This window comes from Calonectris borealis, chromosome 3, assembly GCF_964195595.1.
Source record: "Calonectris borealis chromosome 3, bCalBor7.hap1.2, whole genome shotgun sequence".
NCBI classification, from domain to species: Eukaryota; Metazoa; Chordata; class Aves; order Procellariiformes; family Procellariidae; genus Calonectris; species Calonectris borealis.
This window is the reverse complement of record NC_134314.1, coordinates 34,311,456-34,317,455: the sequence shown is the minus strand read 5'-3', so window position 1 is coordinate 34,317,455 and position 6,000 is coordinate 34,311,456.

Here is a 6,000-nt window from a genome sequence, read left to right as displayed (position 1 = left end):
ACATATGGGGAAGTTGGACATGGCTATTGCAGGATGGATTTGTGGACTATGGATCTGAGCGACTCCAAAATTTTTGCTCTGCTGTTGAGATTTGGCTGAATCCTTAGGTAACTATTCCACGTATAAATACTAGATGTCATTGTTCCTTCAGCATCTCTTGTATCCTGCCCAACTTGGGCTGTGGGTTGTTGGGGGCAGGACTGTCCTTGGCTAGACGTTTGTACCACAATGGCATGCCCAGGCTCTGTCCCTGGACTTGTGCCCGGCTGTGACAGAAATACAAGCCTTACAGACAGTAATAATGCCTGAACTTCTGGGCTAAAACCCCCAGACACCAGAAAGGTACCAAGTCTGCTCAGCAGGTCAAATCTTGTTGAGAAACAGAAATGCAGCAAAAAATCTAAGCTAAGGCTGTCTTTTGAGACACACAGGAGAGGATGCTGGCACCAATGTGCTTATGCACTGATACTCATCTCTCTGGAGAAAAGGCTGAGAAAGAAGGACCCCCATGCCACCACGTACAGGAGAAAAATCCAAGTTCAGCCAAATCTATTTTTGTTACTTGTAATATTGCCTCGGTCAGCTTTTGGTATATGATTTCACGGAAAGCTGTTACAGGGGTTGGTGACGTGCTGCAGGGGGGTAAGAAACTGGCTAAAGGGAGATGCCACAGAGGGAACACCCCCCCCCCCCCCGCAGAAGGAAGCTCCACAAGGATCAGGCATTACACTGACCTAAAGTTTAACAGCTTCATCCATGATCTTGGCACTAAATTATGGAGTGTACTGGTGAAATTTCCTGCTGGCGGGGCTGGGAAGGAAAGCCAGGAGAAAGAAGGATGAGAATAGCCTAAAAAAAGATTTGCCTGAACTTGAGGACTAGAATAACTTGACGGAAGTTCAAGCAATGAGCGACAAAGTTATATATTTTGAAATTAAACAATAAATACCCAATTTTGAAGTGTATAACTGTGACTTGTCGGGTAGGACCGAGTGGAGTATACTTACGGGTCACCAAATGAGCAGAACACAGTCATGGGAAAGGCAGTGAGATCCCACGATGGTGGCTTTCCTCTCTGATTTATTATTTTTGTTATTTCTTCCGCTCACTCTTTCAGTGTGTAAGGGACTTTGTGTTCTTTACACTCCAAAACTGACGGAAGGGCTAATCAGAGGAGGCTTTTGCCCGTGGCAGAGACAACCACTAGAGACAACGCTTCTCAGCGCATGAGGCTGCTCTGGCCGCTACCAACTTCTTCTCTCCAGGTCCCAGCAGCGATGTCACTCTGCTTTTCCACAAGCCCTTTTTGCCTTCTACCCCTCCCACCCCACCAAACAGGTATCTGGGGAGGCATGCGAGGCAGGGCTGCAGAGCCGGGGCGCTGACGGGGGCCAGCAGGCCCCGCGGGCCCGGGTGCCCACCGGCCGGCCACGCCGCTGAGGGGACATCGGCCAAGGCGCGGCAGGGCCTGGCAGGGACGCGCCGCGGAGGTCCTCCGCTCCTTCCCGCTTAGCACGTCGGAGCTCTGTGAGCCGACACCGCCCTCGTAGCGCCGGCGCCCCGAGCCGGGCCCGCGGCAGCGCTGACCCCGCTGGCGCTGCCGGCCGGCGGCCGCCTCGGCTCTCCGCGCCGCGCGGCAGGGAGGCGGGCCTGCCCGCCGCTCCCCGCCCCATTGGCTCACCCTGGGGGACTCTCCGAGCTCCCCGGCGCCTCATTGGCCGGGGCTGCCCCTTTCCCCCTGAGCTAATTGGCGGAGCGGGACGGGATCCCCTCCGGCGGGGGGGCGGTGCTCGGGCGCCGGGCGGGGGCGGCCGGCCGGTCACCTGCGGCCGGGGCGGCCCCGCTCCTCCGGCCCCGCCGCGGCGGGAGGGGGGACGCGGGGGGGAGGCGGCGCCGGGGGCCCGCGGCCGTCAGGGGGAACGGCCGGTGAAAGCCGGAGAAACAAAGAACATGGCGAGGGGAGGAGGAGCCTGCGCCCCCTCCCCCGGCGGGAAGGGCGCTCCGGGGGCGGACAATGCCCGGCCCGGCCCGCCCCGGCCGCGGCGGCGCCTGGGGGCGGCTCGCCTCCCCCCGCCCCCTTTCCCCGCCCCTGTGGCAGGGCCCGGCGGGGGGCTGGGCCCGGCCCCCGCCCCGCGGGACGGGACGCGCTGGAGGCGGCGGCGGCCGGCAGCGGGCCCGCTGCCTGCCGCAAGTTTCGCCCGGAGTGGGAAAGTTGGGCGCGGCGGCGCGGCCCGGCGGGACCCGGCCAGGTAAGGAGCGGGCGCGGCGGCCGGCGGGCCCCGGGGCCGGCCCCCCGCGTGTGGCGGGGGGAGCGCGGGCGGGCTGGGGCACCTGCGGGAGCCGGGCCGGGCTGCCCGCTCCGCCCGCCGCTGCCAGGCGGGCGCCAGCCGGGGCCGCAGGTGCGGCGGGACGGGACGGGACGGGACGGGCGGGACGCAGCTCCGGGAGCCGCTGGGCGGGCGGCCGTGCCCGGCGGGCCCCGGGGAGCCGGGGTGGGGGCTAGGAGTCCCCCGGGTCGGGGAACTTTTTAGAAACTTTGAGCATTGCCCGCCCTGGCCCCTGTCTGTGGGAGAACCGCCGCCGTGCCCCTGAGTGAAACCCGGCGGGGACGGTGCCGGAACGGCTACCTCCTGAAATACCCTTCCTAAAATTGCGTGGAGTTACAGACCTACCTGTGGAGAGGTGCTGGGACCGCTGCCCTTGCGGAGGGAAAACTCTCCAGCCCGTTTTCTTCTTGCAGCTGCACAGAGTGGGACTCTCTGCTGGCCTTTCTCAGCCCTCAAATTGTTTTTCAGTTCTGCTCTTGAATAAGTAGTGCTTATGTCAGAATGGTTATAGTAGTGTTGTGAGGCCTTGGTCAGGAGTTTGATCCTTTCGCTTCCTACTGAGATGGAGACTTTTTTTTTTTTAAACTAAGTAATGATTTGAGCATCCAGTTCGAGAGGTGATTTAAGTGGATCTGTACTGAGTGTTCAGCTTTTCAGCATCAGTTTTAAGGTGTCTTGAGCTAGTTACCTGAAATTTGGATTTCCAGAAATGTTTAGAAGTGAAAAGATATGTCACTGGTCTGACTAAAATAATGATTAATGTGTTCATAATTAATTCTGCTACAGTTCCCCCCCCCCCCCCCCCGAGTCCCTTCCTTCTCCAGTTTTACATCCAGGCAGCTCAATTGCATATCAAAAGCCTCTTCTCATTTTCATGTAGTAAATTATTATACTTTCAAACTGTTCTTGCTCCTTTTCTTCTCCCTTCACTCACACCCTGAACAGCCGAAATGAAATTTTGGGGAGAGGGAGAAGAGTGTCTCCGTATACTCGGTTAGACACAAGTGATAAAAGACAGCTTAGTGATAGGGAAGCCAGGCGCGTAAATAGCCATTATTTTCTATCAAAGGTTAATTAGTTATCATCTTTATATCTGCACCTGTAAATATAGGATGAGTAGAATTTTAAGGTGAAAGCGGCACAGTAGCTTTGGAAGGTACTGTTACACATCGCCCCAACTTAAGAAGAATATCTCTTTAAAATGTGTTGACATTTAATTGACCTTTGAAAGTTCATTCTGTTAATCATACTCAAAGCGCTAAAGCTATGGTTGACTGATCTGGTGTTCGTACATTCAGCCGTGCTCAGCATATAAATTCTGCAGCATAATTGCTACTTATTGAGCAAGAGTTTCTTTTCTTCTCTGAAAATGAGAAAGTTTTGCTTCGCCTCCGGCTGGGTGCTACGGGTAGAGTTGTGAATCCAAATGCTTTCCTGCCATCAGTTGTTGTGGCGGGTGTGGCCTCCAGCCAGGCAAGAAATTCCTTTGCTGAAACCGTGTTTTTCTCCTTCCTGAGGCTGCAAATAGGGCAAGGTAACCTTGAAGTTACTTTTGTGTCTAGTGCGAGTCAAAACACAATGGCTTACTTTTCTTTTTTCTTTTAAGCTCTTCTAAACTCCAGCTATTTGGATGGAGAAGATTGAGTTTAAAGACGTTGATTGCAGAAGGTAACAACCACTTCCAAAAAAACCCCAACTTGGCTCTTAAAGTCAAATCTAATACACCTGTGTTAAAACGCATACTACCTGCTTTATGGCTGTTGTCCATAGCTTTGTTGTAACCAAAACTCATATAAATAACCAAGAATGGAAGTGTTACGTATGAGGCTGCAATCGAAAAATCTGGGTAAAGATTAATTTCTATTATGTTCGCTTTCTGAAAGATAGGTTTCCTGGTGAGGTTAATACTGCCAGCAGTATTTTTTGTGTGTTGAGACCTCTTGTGTCTATGTTGAATTTATAAGTCTATCTGTTTCCTCCTGTGAAGTGAGGGAAATACTAAATGTTAAATGCGGTGTCTGTGATTCCTAATAGATCATTAGCTCTTTGCTGTTACCATTGAAAACTAATTAATAGCTCTTACTCTTAATTATAAATCTACTTATAAAGTTAGAGCTCTGACAGAGCTGCTGTATTTTTCTAAACTATTTTCTCGATGCTGCTTTTGTAGCTGGAATCCCCTTCCCTAACCGTGAAGTCAGAGGTGAAGTTCAAGCTATGTTTGCAGTCACGTAACTGCCCTGCAGCTCCCTAGGGTTAGGAGCTGTTAAACCCTGGGGGGGGTCATCTGAGGGAGCATTTTCATCAGGGCTGCGTCCACCAACGTGCGAGTGCTTTGAATACTAAAAAGAGATCCTGTGGTTGAGTTTTGTTTATTTTGGTACAATAGATATAAATGCTGCATGTGATTCGTTTCACTGAATCTTTAGAAAGCTGAGTGAAGATAAATATACCAACAGCATGTCTGTACTTTCTGTACAGTTGACAGAAGGAGGAGGCAAAAAACCCAAGGTAGTTTAAGGGCTGGAGGGTGCAGATGCCTGACCTGTGGCTCCTTTGATGCCCAGTAGCCCAGAGTTGGCACCTGCTCCGTCTGTATGACCTGCAGGGAAAGGTCATGCAAGGTGTCCTCTGGCCACCTCAGAGGACAACGAGCAGAGTGCCTCAGCTGACCAGTGGGACATGTAGAGAGAGATCTGCTGTGCAGGTCAGCTTTTACAGAGGCTGAGGTCTTGGATCTAGCTGGGTGACCTGTCGATCCATTCGTATTATTCGTAGCTGCAAACACTGTCCTGGAATGAGATGCCTGAGCAGAGTCCCCCTTTCTTTAGGTCATCATGCTGATTTGGAGGAGTGATTTGAATGTGTTGCTTTCCGGGTGGCAGGAGCTCCTGGGCTGAGCCTCTCCCGTTGAAATCGCTGGACAAAGCATGGATGGCATCACAACAAGGGCATAGGCATTCAATTGAGGTAATGAAAGCCAAGTTTTGGTTTGTGGCCCGAGACAGACCTAGGGGGGCTTTAAACCTGAATGCTTCTTGTCCTAGTGTTTGTATTGTACAAAAAGGTTTCTGGAGCAGCCGATCCATTCCCAGACTCCCGATTTTATTGTTGGGATGAAGGACAGCTCTGGAAGTTGCATTTTCAAAAGCACATTCCTGCATTTAGGCGGTTGAGGTGTGACAGGGTGAGCAGGGGATTTGAGAACCACATGGAGGTTTGGACGTGCGATACTGGTTCAAGCAATGTTATGAAGGCTTCAATGTTAGTGCACATACCCACTGGCAGAAAGTTGTGTGCTTGAAGGGTAGTAGCAGCTGAGCACAGATGTTTAAAGTTTTATTCATATCTAAAACTCTTACCAGGCAACTAAACCCCTGAGGGTTAAGAGGGAGAATCTTATGAAGGTGATGGTTCATGTTCTTTGTATCTGCATTCCTAGATTACTCTGAGGAGGATAATGTGAAGTCATTCACTGAAGATTATGGCATTGCATGAAAGGAATGTAACATCGGGCCGTAAATTAACAGAAACAGCAAAAGCTCATTCTCAACTCAACTATTTGCATATATAACCCTATATAATAACAGAACCTACCTCAGCGAGTACATTTTGCAAAGAGAAGTTCCCCGTTCTCTTTTAAATTCAGGTAGAATTCAGGTGTAGAAAAGAA